Genomic DNA, 14,633 nt, shown 5'->3' on the forward strand with positions numbered 1-14,633 from the left:
CACACATTTAACATCAAATGTGCATTCATTTCACATTGTGAACTTTTTATCATCAATGGGAAAGAGCATTGAAATATATTGACTGAAGACAACAGTGGTGAAGCTATGTCAGTTTGTTTACATTTCTTTATTTGTACATTGGGTACAGTTTTTTGGCACTACCAATAAGTGGTAATTCTCCCTCACTCACAGAAAAAAAGAATCTCAGGGTTGTATAATATATGTACTCTGGCAGTAAACCTGAAATGATCACCCTTTTCTCTCTTATTGATGTACATTAGCTGGTGGTTCAAAGCTATCAAATTAAAGGAACTTAACAGTGTGCTTAGATCTATTAATGGCCCTAGTCACTCCTGGTTTCTGTTGCCTTCTCCAGATTTAGTCCTTGTGTGAAGTTAATTCAAACCCAAGACCTGAATAGAAGTGGTTATTTACAAATTTAATATACATGACATTAATTAATTAGGTGTTCCATCTCATAAATTCTTCAGTTAAAGCTTGCAATTGCATTCATCACTATCCCTTTAAAGTTGGGTTAGATTGAAGTGAGTAGCATCAATGCCATGCAAAATATTCTTAAATTTGAACATTAGCAGTATTAATATGACAAAATTGATCATAGTCCAAACACATCATACTTTCCTTTATAGAAATTTTGTGTCCATCATTTGGCTCACAAATTCCCAGTTGATCTCCGTGTTCAGTGCATTACAGCAAGGAAGCCAAAGTTGGTCAAGAATGACTCAGTGCTTAAACTAGGACCAAAGCTAATACCTATGATGGTGAGAGATTCAAAGGGTTCAAGAAGTTATAACCCGAGACATCAGTTAATATCAAACACAAATTTTATTTACAAGCAAGAGCAAACACAAAACCAGAGAGAGAACACCCACTCTCAAACTGATGCTACTGACATGTAACTGGCTTCACCAGCATGCAAGGTAACAGAGCAATGCCAAGAGCAAGCATTTAGACCACTGAGGGTTAGAACAAACAGTACCTATCACACCCCACCAATCTACAGCTTGATACTCAGATTTTTTTAAATAAATGAACTCTACTTACAATTAAATTAAGCAAACCACCAAGAGACACCTAGTTCAACACAGCTATTTTTGTCCCCACCCCATAAAAAATGATCTTACAATAGCTGCTTTAGCACAACCTGGATGGAAAATTCTGCTGCATGCAGCTGAGCCCCGGGTCATCAAGAAGAGAGAAAGAACAAAGAGAGTGACTGAGCACACCTTTGGCTTGAATGCTCCTGGCCTGGACTGTGTACCAGGTATTGAGTCACATAACTGCAGGTGTGGAGGATGACCAATCACAAGGTGATTTAGTCTGTGGGTGGGTCTGATTTTGATTGACATGGGGGATGACCTTCCACCTATTTCTTCCAACCAGTAAGGTGTTTCCTGTTTGACCAGAGGTGATCCTCCATATTACAATACCATCTGCTTAAGTCATTGATTTTCAAACATATTTTTCCTAATTTCCTGAAAATCATAGGAAGATTGTATGGGACCACACACTTTTTAATCTTAGCAATGGGATCACTTTACCTCAGACTACAGGTATTTGGTAAAATCCTGAACCTACCTTTAGTTCAGATTAAAATTGTGGATCCTACTGTGTATTTTGCCTGGTGCAAGGGGGACTTTAACCTGAGGCTGAGTGAGTTCAGAGGAAATGGGGGAAAGTTTGAATGATTTCTTTGCCTCGGTATTCACTAGGGGAAAAAAATATTGAACCAGTTGAAGTAAAGAAAAATTGTGGGGAGGTCATGAAGCATATAAGGATAACCGAGGAGGTAATGATGGCTGTGTTGAAAAAGATAAAGGTGGATAAATCTCCGGGACCAGACAAAATATTCCCAAGGACACTCAGGGAGGCTTGTGGACAGATAGTGGGGCCATTAACAGAGATATTTAGGATGTCACTGGCCACAGGGGTAGTGCCAAAGGATTGGAGGGTGGCGCATGTGGTTCCGCTGTTTAAGAAGGGGTCCAAATGTAAACCTGGGAATTATAGGCCCGTGAGTCTGACGTCTGTGGTGGGCAAGTTGATGGAAAGTGTTCTGAGGGATGGTATTTACAAATATTTGGAGGTACAGGGATTGATAGGGAGTAATCAGCATGGTTTTGTCAGGGGTAGATCATGCTTGACAAACCTAATTGAGTTTTTCGAGGGGGTTACAAAAAAGGTTGATGAAGGGAAAGCTGTGGATGTTGTCTATTTAGGCTTTAGTAAAGCTTTTGACAAAGTTCCCCACAGGAGGTTAGGAAAAAAGGTGGAGGCATTAGGTATAAATAAGGAGGTAGTGAAATGGAATCAGCAGTGGTTGGATGGGAGGTGTCAAAGAGTAGTGGTAGAAAATTGTTTGTCCAATTGGAGGCTGGTGACTAGTGGAGTTCCTGAGGGATCGGTCCTGGGTCCACTATTGTTTGTTAAATATATTAACGATCTGGAAGTAAGGGTGGAGAATTGGATAAGCAAGTTTGCAGATGATACAAAGATTGGTGGTGTTGCGGATGTGAGGAAGATTACCGTAGATTAAAAGGTGATTTAGGAAGGCTGGAGGTGTGGGCTGAGAAATGGCTGATGGAATTTAATGCAGATAAGTATGAGGTGTTACATTTTGGAATGGCAAATATAAATAGGTCATATGCATTAAATGGTAGGCTATTGAGATGTGCAGATCAACAAAGGGATTTAGGAGTTATGGTAAATAGTACCCTCAAGGCTGATACTCAGGTAGATGGTGTGGTGAAGAAGGCATTTGAAATGTTGGCCTTCATAAATCGGAGTATTGAATTCAAGAGTAGGGAGGTTATGATGAAATTGTACAAGGCATTGATGAGGCCAAATTTGGAGTACTGTGTACAGTTTTGGTCACCAAATTATAGGAAAGATATAAACAAAATAGAGGAGTGCAGAGAAGGTTCACGAGAATGTTGACAGGATTTCAAGGTTTGAGTTACAGGGAAGGGTTGTGCAGACTAGGACTTTTTTCTCTGGAGCATAGAAGATTGAGGGAGGACTTGATAGAGGTGTTTAAGATTTTAAAATGGACAGACAGAGTAAATGTGGATAGGCTTTTTCAATTAAGAGTGGGGGAGATTCAAACTAGAGGGCATGGTTTAAGATTGAAGGGGGAAAATTATAAGGGGAACATGAGGGGAAATTTCTTTATGCAAAGGGTGGTAGGGATGTGGAATGAGATTCCGGCAGACGTGGTTGAGGCGGGATCATTGGCTACATTTAAGGAAAGACTGGATAGTTACATGGAGAGGAGAGGACTGGAGGGGTATGGACCAGGTGCTGGTCAGTGAGACTAGGAGGGTGGGGATTTGTTACGGCATGGACTAGTAGGGCCGAACTGGCCTGTTCTGTGCTGTAAGTGGTTATATGGTTATATGGTTCCCAGCACAGTAGATCTTAAATAGCGCAAGTTGCAATCATTGCTGTCAAGCACCAAATACGCTCATTACACTTGTTATGGACCATGCACTGACCTTTTGGACTGTGGACTGTCACTATAAGGGATGGATTTCTGCTAACAACTCTGAACAACCTGTGATACAGCTGAGTGCTAACTCACCAATTGCTTGGAACTTTTAAGAACAAAGGGAGAATCCAGCTGGGAAGCAGAGAGCAGCAGTTGGAACGGCAGAATGGCAGTTGGAGGGGCAGTGGAGCGACAGTTGGAGGGGCAGTGGAGCAGCAGTTGGAGCGACAGTGGAGCAGCAGTTGAAGCGGCAGTTGGAGTGACAGAATGGCAGTTGGAGCAGCAGAACTGCAGTAGGAGTGGCAGTGGAACGGCATTTGGAGAGGCAGAGGGAAGCTGGAAAGCTGTGTGAAACGTACTTGCCTCATTTATTGCAATGCAGCATCAGTCATTTTTCTTTGAACTTTGAGATTGAATTCTGGGGACTATGTTTTTAGGACTGACTGGCCTGGGGATTTTGGAATTTTTCCTTTTTGAATATTGGACACAGACTGCAATGGTTCCTATAGATACTTATAATGGGGTTAATTGTGTTAAGATATTGTTGATATTAATAAATATAGAGTTAAAATTTAACTATAGAATTCAGTTTTAAATTTGAGAAGGAAAAACTGATACCAGGTGTGTCAATATTTCAGTGGAACAAAGGAAATTACAGTGGTAGGACAGAGGAACAGGCACAAGTTGACTAGATAAGTAAGCTAGATGGGGTGACAGCAGAACAGAACTGGATGATATTTCTACAAGAAATAAAGAAAGTGCAGGATAGATATAATCCAAGAAAAAAGAAAATGATGAATGAATAAATGGTACAAATGTGGCTAACAAGAGAGGTTAAGTCTAACATAAAAGCAAAAGGGAGGGCATTCAAGGAAGCAAAATTAGTGGAAAAACGGGACTGGGAAACTTTTAAAAATTTACAGAAAGAGACAAAGAAAGTCATTAGGAAAGAAAAGATGAATTATGAAAAGAAATTGGAAAATAACATACAAAAGGATACAAAATGTTTTGTTTATAAATATATAAAGATAAAAGAGAGACAAGGGTAGATGTAGGGCCGATTGAAAATTATGCTGGAGAAATTATAATGGGTAAGAACTAAATGAATATTTTGTATCAGTTGTCACTGAGGAAGACAACACCAATATACCTGATAGTCAGAGGTCTCGCGAATAGAATTAAGTACAGTCAGGATTACTAGAGAGATAGAGCTTAGTAGGCAGAATGGACTAAAGATAGATCCCAGATTGGAAAGGTGCTCCCATGGGTTCTGAAGGAGGTAGCTTTGGAGATTATGGAGGCATTGGAATTGATTTTCCAGAAATCACTAGACTCTGGCATGGTTCTGGAGGATTGGAAAGTTGCAAATATAAGTCCACTGTTTAAGGAACAAGGGAGGAAGAAAATAGTAAAGTATAGGCCTAATAGTCTGTCGTTGGTCATTGGAAAGTTATTGGAGTCGGTCCTTTAAGAAATACCTCGAGGTGCATGACATGATAATTTCAAGCCTTCATAGTTTCATGAAGGGAAACTATGCCTGACCAACCTATTGGAATTTTTTGAGGTAATCTCATATAGGATGGACAAGGGGGAGCCTGTGGATGTTGTGTGTTTTGATTTTCATAAGAAGCAGGATAAAATGCTGCTTAATAAGATGAGAACCCATGGAATTTCAGGAAACATGTTAGATTGGGTGGAGCATTGGCTGATAGGTAGGAAGTAAAGGGTGGGAATAAAGGGATCCTGTTCTGGTTGGTTGCCGGTTACTCATGGCGTTCCAGCAGGGGTCAATGTTGGGGCTGCTTCTTTTTATAATATATATTGATGATAGATAATGGATTGAATTGTTTTGTGGCAAAGTTTGCAGATGACACCAAGATAGATGGTGAAATAGGAAGTGTTGAAGAAACCGAAAGGTTGCAGAGAGACTTGGACAGCTCAGGAGAGTGGGCAAAGAGATGGCAGATGAGATACAATGTTGAGAAATGTACAGTTGTACATTTTGAAAGAGGAAATAAACAGGCTGATTATTATTTGGATGGGGAGAAAATTCAAAATTCTGAAGTGCAAAGGGACTTGGGGATAACCTAAAGTTTAACCATCAGGTTGGATTAGCAGTAAAATCATTTCAAGAGTGAAGAGTTTTAGATGAGGCTCTGGTGGGCACTGGTGAGATCTCATTGGGAATACTGTGGGCAGTTTTGTCCCCCTTATCTTCAAAGGGATGTAATGATGGTGGAGAGAGTACAGAGAAGATTTATCAGGATGATCCTGGAATGCAAGGGCTAACATATGAGAAATGTTTAACAGCTCTTGAGCTGTATTCATTGGAGTACAGAAGAATGAGATGGGATCTCATAGAGACATTTTGAACGCTGAAAAAAATTGGACAAAGTCAATGTGAATAAGTTGTTTCCCTTGGTGGGTGAGTCCAGGACAAGAGGGCACAGTCTTAGAATTAGAGGGTACCCATTTAAAACAGATGAGGAGAAATTTCTTTAACCAGAGGGTCGTGGATTTATAGAATTCATTGCTACATACAGCTGTGGAGTTTAAGGAGGAGAATGATATCTAATTAGGTATCTAATTAGTCAGGGTATTAAGGAATATAGGGAAAAGGCTGGAATTTTGAACTAGATGTGAGAACAATTTAGCTCAGGGTGGATAGGTGGAGCACATTCGATGGGCCAAATGGCCTGCTTCTATTTCTTTATCTTGTTGTCTTGTGAAATAAATATTTGGGCTCAGATTTTCTTCCATGGCAGGATCCCCATTGGAAGGGATGCATACACCTGGTTTCTCTTCCTGATCTAAGTAGAGCCCACTGCAGACCCCACTCATATCTTCACCAATACCTTATGACAATAAGCAGGAAAACCTGATGCTAATGCCAATCTCACAGGGTTTATTAAAACACAGAAGTACTGGTTTACCCATGAGTAGAGAATATGGGCCAGGGAGAATACTGAGCTCACAGTTCATTGCAAACTATGCAGAGACTCTGCCTTGCCTTAGCATCAAGCGAGGCACATTCTCGTTGTCTGTAATATTTGTCACACTGCATGAACCAGTCCAAGAAATTAATGAGATTAGTAATAACCTTATCAGGTATGACTGAGTTTGTGAATATTGCAGAAAATACAGTTTCAACACACCTTATGAAGGGAAGATCCAGTGGTGAATAAATTTTAACCTCCCAATCCACAAAAATCATATTTGGAGTAACCAAGCTGTACCAACTCTAAATTGGAGCAACTTTAGGCAATTTTGTATCCTGGTTCATCTGTCCATGTCAACCTGCATTTGTTACCAAAACAGAAATAGTCACAGAGTATAATAAAATGTGGGCTTACACAGGGAGCCAATTGCCTTTGAAAATATAAGAAGTTTTACAGCACCATTAGCTAAAATTCACCTTTACCTATTTGATATTTGTCCTGAGCTTTCAGTTATGGGCAATTTTGGAGATCATCTTTCATGAGATTTTCTCCTCTAATGAACAGCTGGCTGACAAAATCCCCTGGGAAATTGTGTCTTGCATGGCACTTGTCATAAGAACCCATATATTGTCCACACAGGTGTGTCATTCCAGGCTGCATCACATCTCGGACTTGAATGTTCGATGAGGTGAGAAAATGCATATCAACCTGGGACACATTTTATTAGGAAATCATTCCAATAAGGTATCCATGGAACAATTTTATATATGCAAAAAAACCTTCAAGTTTAGTGACAGACACGAACAAAATATGAAATGAGTCCATTGTTCACCACATTTTAAAGAGGGATTATTTTGTTTCTTTCTTCAGATGGCTACATTATTCCTTTGTAGAATGAGCAAGTACACTTGCAAAGCTGCCATTAACTGAATGGCTTGTAAGCAACCTCAGAGAGCAGTCCTAGTAAAGTACTGTAATCAGAATGCTACTATCCTTCACAGTTGATTGTGCGGATGTGCGTGCTAGTGCAGAGGATGTAAAGCGGAATGAGCATCAGAAAGGATTCAGCTTTTTTAAAAAGTTACAAATGCAATTGAACTTTGTGTGGAAAAATTGAGATGATTGTAAGTGATGTGAGTGATTCATTCTTTCTTGAAATGAGTATCCAGTGCAAACATTCCTTTTTAAAATTTCTATTATATGGATGGGTGGTTCATAATTATGTTCATGAAAATTAATGGTTTTACTTTACATTCTACTCCTAATAAAACTACAGTGATGTGTTAAATGAACAATAGGCAGGTAACGAGTCTTGCCTTTAATCCTCACACTCCAACTGATTATTTGCATTACTATTGAGAACCATTCTTAACATCTTTGAATCTCATACATCATTGATCTCTCAGTGTAATTAACATCCATTTATATTCATTTTTATTTTTAAAAGAAAGGCAGAGGTGGGTTAATGAACAAGAACTAAAGACAGAAAATAATAGATGAAATTGTAATTGTTATTGATCCTGATATTATCTAAGGAAGGTTAAATCTTGGCTTTTGGTTTATGTCTCACTGTGGAAGTAAACTAAAATTCTCGGACAGGTTAGAAAGAAAGGAACAGGCAATCAGAAAAAAAGGCAATGTTAAACTAAGTATTTTAGATTGTGATTAATGCAGGGAGAAGGAGAAGTCAGGAAAATAATTAGGCCTTTTTGTGGTCATGGAAACGCATCAGCTGCACCAATAAGTCAGAAATGCATCTATTGTCAATGACTGCAAGTTCAAGTGCCATCTCCCACCAACTGCACCACAAGCTCCAACCACTATTCAATGCACCAAACGACCATCATTTATCCACCATCAACCTCTATCATTTAGGCCTAGAACCCAATGTCTTTTTTTCACACTGCTCCTTCACACTTTTGACATTCCTGTAAGAAGTATTTCAACAGCAATTCCCAAACCTGCAATCTTCAGGCAGAGAGATCAAGAAAGGGGAGAGAGTTGCCAGAGATGGGCCAAATGAACTTGAGGTCGAGGCCACTCACAAAATGGAGGAAAAACACCGTATATTCTGTCACGGCAGTCTTTAACCAGACAGTATCAATATTGACTCTTCCAATTTTCATAACCCCCTCTTCCCCTTGTCTTTTTCTTTTCCCTATCCTCCTGTCACCTTTCTTCCACATCCCCTCCCCCTTCCTTTCCTTTCCTTTCCTCCTCATATCAGAGAGTTACCCTTTGAGCCTTCTGCCCTCTCCCTTATCACTTCTTCTACCTTCCTACTTATATCCACCTATTATTTCTTATCTGTTAGAGTCCCTCCCCTCCTCTCCTCTTCACCTCCCCTCCACTGCCCCCAATTTATTCAGGCGTCTACCTGTTTTTCCTTATTCCTGACAAAGGATCATATCTGACACGTTAATTGCTAATGGGTGCTATGTGACCTGCAGAGTTTCTCCAGCATGTTCGTGCAATACAATCTTGTGGCAGTTTTGGAGATGAAAGGCTGTTGTTCTCATCTCTCTAGAAGACTAATCTGACATCTTCCATTAAGATCTTTAACTTTTCTTAAGTGAATGCAATGACCTTTCGACCTCTGCATTCTTCATGCTGATTGTTCATGGGTTTCACCACCACCCCATGATATTGCATATGTACAGGATGATGGTTTAACATTCAATATTACTTTAATTCCTCCAAAATTTATAACGAACTACCATGGTAGAGTATGAATGAAACCCTACATTTCTGTCTATCCCTGCGCGCCACTTGGCAACACAATTAATTCTAGTGGAATTATATTTCAACCTCATAACATCTTTCCAAAAAATAATTCTAGAAGCAATTTAAGTCCCTTTTTTTTGAGATAAGAATGCAAACTCTCTTTCTTAAAAATTAGAACTGTGATACAGTTGAATTTTTTTTTTAATTGGACATACAGCACTGTAACAGACCAATTCGGCCCTACAAATCCATACCACCCATCTTACACCCCATTACCCGACACCCCAGTACATTTTATTAAAGAGTGGGAGGAAACTGGAGCCTCCAGAGAAAACCCATGCAAAAATGGAGAGGACATACAAGCTCCTTACAGACAGCACAATATTCAAACCCCGGTCCAGTCCCGACGGCGGGCGCTGTAAAGTTGTTGTGCTAACCACTGTGCCAACCCAACCACCTGACAGTATATTTTGTGAATACTGTCAGACTCCTTTGATGATAGCACTGGACAACAAAAAATTTGTTTCCCATACTCTTTTGAGCATATTCTATGGATTTTGGGCTATAGATCACAAAAATCACCTTAAAAATTTTCTATCATGTTCTGTATTTTTCAGACATAACCTATTTTATGATTTCCTGTCATACTTTAAGTCTACTTCAAGCATATAAAACCATGAAGTGCAACATTTAATTGAAAACTCACTTTCTACTTTCGCACTTGGACTTCTTCCTTGTAGATCTTGGTGCAGTCGGTGATGAACATGGTGAAAGGGTTTCACCTGGATATGGCGACCATGGAAAACCAGTATCATGGGCAACTGGAACCCATCAATAGTGGCTGACTATTGTTGGACACTGGCATGAGAGGCATCAGATGCTGAGTACAAAAGAAAATCAGCGGCAAAATATTTTAATGTCAGTTGAACTAATGAAATTTGTCAGCATCATTATACGATTAAAAATGCTAAATTCAATCAAAGTTAATTTAATGTTTCTCCAACTTCCTACATGATATAGCAAACCTGAATTATCTTGTATTTAGCTTGAAGTTGTTTATCATAATCTCCGATTTTCATTCAGGAAGCAAACTTTTTGAAAAAAAAATTGTTGTTCTCAGTAGAAATGTTATGCTGTAACATCAGGCTTCTAACACTAGGAACTTCAGAACTATAACTTTGGTTTTTTATTCTGATGTTCGATCATTTCAATGTATTTAGGTAATATATATTTTATTGGCCTTTTCCCAAAATCTGGACCAGCACTACTGAAGCATAACATTATTTTTTTACATTTGAATCTTAGCAGGCTGATTAGATTGCATATTAGATTGCATATTTGCAACGACAAACATAGACTTAACTTGAATTTGATGGAAAACTGTAGAAAATTCATGAGGGATTTGGGCTTTGGCTGACCCTGAATTTTACATACACATTGATTCCATGTACCACAACAATGTCAGTTAAAAGTATAGGCACTCAACCAATGAGTAATGGCTGGAGGCAACAATTGGTTCATTGCCAATCAAGTGCCCTGAAAGGAAAAAGTACAGTGAACAATTAACTATTTATTCCTGGCTGTTAAGGATTCCCTCACACCACCAGCAGCACACTCTCATGAATTTGGATCCCTTGAGTCTTCAGTGAACTTCTGGATCAAGTTAATTTTCCTATCTGTGCATCATTTAATTTCCTTAAAAATAATACTATGAACACTGTTAATGACAAAGTATAAAATAGGTCAAGAAATCCAAGAATTTACAAATCTCAGAGTGAACATTTTTGTTTCTCTCAGTCCTTAATAGCTAATTGTTTATCTGGACATTGTGATCCCTGGATCTCTAACTAGAAGAAATAACTTTTCATAGAGTTTGTTGGTGTCACCAAAACTAAGTAGCTGATTGTTGACTTCAGGAAAGGAAAGCCAGAGGTTTACAATCCAGTGATCATTGGTGGGGGGTGGGGGGGAATCAGAGGTGGAGAGGGTAAGCAAATTTAGGTTCTTGCGAGTCACTATCTTGGAGACTCTTTCCTGGACGCAACACACCAATGGCATCATGAAGGAAGCACGACAGCGCCTCTACTTCCTCAGGAGTTGGAAGAAGTTTGGCATGACACCAGAAACCCTAGCAAATTTCTACAGATGTGTGGTGGAACACGGTCTGATATGGGAACACCAATGCCCCTGTGCATAAAGCCCTCCAAAAGGTAGTGGACACAGCCTGGGACATCACAGTCAAAACCCTCCCCTCTATTGAGTACATCTACAGGGAACACTGCTGTCAGAGGACAGGAGCAATCATCAAAGACCCACACCACCCAGCACCTGCTCTGTGCTCACTGCTGCCATCAGGAAAGAGGTATAGGTGCCACAAGACTCACACCATCAGGTTCAGGAACAGCTGTTACCCTTCGACCATTAGACTCCTCAGCGACAAACTCAATCAGAGACTCATTTAAGGACTCTTTCTTGTGTACTTTATTGATTTACTTTCTTTGTTCTTTTTGTTTTGCACAGTCAGTTTGTTTACATTTGCTATCTGTTTACAATTCTTTTATTTGTTTACATGTTTACGCTGTGTACATTTTATTTTTGCACTCTCATGCCAGAATTAGGGGTAATTCTGCTGTGCCTGCAGTATAAAGGAATCCCAGGGTTGTGCGTGATGTTATGTATGTACTCGGACAATAAATCTGAAATCTAAATCTAGAAGAATTACCCTTTCAACATATTTTACATTCTCACACTCCTTTAAATTATTCTATTTGATAGATCTAATTAAATGGTTCAGTGTCCATTTTGTTGTAACACTCCCCATGTAATAACATAAAATAATTTGCTCTTGATATATGCTGCAAAGCCTTCTATGTTGATTCAGAGAGAGAAAGAGAATATCATATGATGGTATTGAATTTTGTTTAATAGCCTTCCCAATATATATTTGCCGAGGTCACTTTATCTGCCCACCACAAAATCTTGCTGTCTGTACCTGATGTACCATCAATAATTACAAAAGGCTGAAGTTGTGAAACTTTCAGGCTTTTATTAACCGTCAACCTCATTGACTGATCGAAGCAAAGAAAAAAGGGGAGCATGCAAGAGGCTATGGGTAGGATTAGTCTCGGGAGGCATGTCCAGCCGGCAGCAGCCAATTATGGAGCAGCAGTGGTTTACTACATTCACCCCTCCTTTTTAAGAAGAGTCCTGTGGGGTGAGAAAAAAAGAGAGGATGAAACAACTGTACATACATACATTTTATAGGTTAATTCTATTAGGGGATCTCCTCTACCGCAGCGAGCGATGTGACAATAAATAGGGCACTGGCATAATGACCTGAGCAGCTTATGAGGTTGGCCTGTTAACATTTTGTCAAGGGGTGAAGACAAGTGGAGTGGTGAGCTGTACATTGTTGGTGACAACAGCAGCCAGGGGTAGGGGTGGTCAGCTGCAGGTTCAGGAACCTCTAAGGTTGAAGTGGGTGGAGGTGTCTGTTGAAAGTCAGTGATGGTGAAGGAGGACCCCGATAGATAGAGTAAGGTCTTGGATCGAGACCGTGTCTTTGCATTCATCAGGGAAGGCAATGTAGGCATACTGGGTGTTCGTGTGGAGAATGCGGACCATGTCGAACTGTGGATCAATCTTAGATTGCCTGATGTGATTCTGGATCAGGAATGGTCCTGACTGGAAGGTAAGCCAGGCAGGCAGCATAATTCCTAGGGAAAGCAAGCATCCATTCATGAGGAGTGTTGTTGGTGGCCATGCATAGAAGTGACCAGATGGAGTGGAGTATGTCTGGAAGTTCTTCTTTCCATTAGGAGAAAGAGTGACCCCATGACCTTAGTGCCAGGAGGATGGTCTTCCAAACCGTGGTGTTCTCCCTTTTCACTTGCCCATTACCCCTAGGATTGTAGCTGGTGGTCCTGCTCGTGGTGATGCCCCTGGTCAGCAGGTACTGCTGCAGCTCATCACTCATGAATGATGTCCTTCAGTCACTGTGGATGAAGCCAGGATACCAAAAGAGCATGAAGATGTTCTGGAGACCCTTGATAACTGTGGCCATGGACATATCCGGGAAAGGCATGGCAAAGGAGAAACAGGAGTATTCATCAATGATTGCAAGGAAGTAGACATTCCAGTTGGAGGCGGAGAGGGATCCCTTGAAATCAGTGCTGAGGTGCTGAAAGGGGCAGGTAGCCTTGATCAGATATGCTTTGCCTGGCTGGTAGAATTGGGGTTTGAATTCGGCACAGATCTGACAGTTTTTATGAGTGGACTTCTCAACGGAGTATGATAGATTCCAAGATTGATAAAATAGAAAAACCTAGAAACTCTGGGGTGGCGAAGGTCATTGTGGAGAGCATGCAGTCTGTCCATTTGAACATTAGCACAAGTTTCTCAGGGAAGAGTGTCCAGAGAATTTTTAATTTTGCCAGGCCAGTTGAGAATGTCATAGTTATAAGTGGACAGTTCGATTCTCCACCTGAGGATTTTATCATTCTTGGGCCCTGGAAGTTGCTTGAGGAAAAGGCTACACGTCTCCCCGCTTGATTGAGTGTGACAGCCAGGGCAATGTCAGACACATTGCTCTCCACTTGGAATGGTGTGGACTCATCTATGGCATGCAAGGTTGCCTTGGCAATGTCATCTTTGATACTGTTGAATGTGGCTTGGGCTTCTGCTGACAGGGGAAACGTGGTAGCTTTGCCCAAGAGGTGAATCTTGTCCACAGAGTTAGGGACCCATTGAGCGTAGTATAAGAAGAACCTGAGGCATCACTTCAGAGCTTTGAGGGTATGTAGGAGGGGTAGCTCCATCATCAGATGCATGCGGACCAGGTCAGGTCCAACGATGCTGTTCTCGACCATGCAGCCAAGTATGGCTAGCTGTGCTGTCTGGAACACAAATCCTCGTTATAAGTAAGGTTCATGCATTTTGCTGCCCAGAGGAACTAGCGGAAGTTCGCATCATGATTCTTCAGGTCATGGCCGCAGATAGTAGCATTACTTAGTTATGGGGATGTGGCCTGTAGGTCATAGCAGTCCACCATGCGATCCCTCTCCCGCTGGAAGATTTAACCAATCTTAGCCCACCACCACAAATGTTTACCTTCTGGCTATTTGGTTCAAGTTTTTCATAAGGCTTGGAATAAAACAATCAGATTTGGCTTTCCCTCATGATGTGTGTTCCGTAATTCAAATTCCCAAAATCTCACAAATTAATATGAAACAAATTTCAGCTTAAGGATGAAAGCAACTGTCAAGCCCTGATGACCACACAGCTGAAGAGAAAGTGCCAATCACTAAATGACTAAATACAATGAAAGCCATTGAGAACTGGAGCCAATGCAATTGTTGAAGTGAGACAAGCTAGAATATTCCTTGTCTGACTCCAAGAATTTAATCCAATCACCATTTTGGCCTTGGCATGGTAACAAAATAAAAATACAAACTCTTAGAGCC

General features: G+C 40.4%; 1 long non-coding RNA gene across 1 annotated transcript; it reads left to right on the top strand.

Annotated features, from left to right (window-relative positions):
• The first annotated feature begins 3,661 nt into the window (after positions 1–3,661).
• On the top strand, positions 3,662–10,153 carry LOC138756232 (uncharacterized). Its single transcript, XR_011352888.1, has 2 exons — positions 3,662–3,863; positions 9,912–10,153. It is a non-coding gene; the product is annotated as an uncharacterized lncRNA (long non-coding RNA).
• Positions 10,154–14,633: the final 4,480 nt, after the last annotated feature.

Source organism: Narcine bancroftii, chromosome 3 (assembly GCF_036971445.1).
Source record: "Narcine bancroftii isolate sNarBan1 chromosome 3, sNarBan1.hap1, whole genome shotgun sequence".
NCBI classification, from domain to species: domain Eukaryota; kingdom Metazoa; phylum Chordata; class Chondrichthyes; order Torpediniformes; family Narcinidae; genus Narcine; species Narcine bancroftii.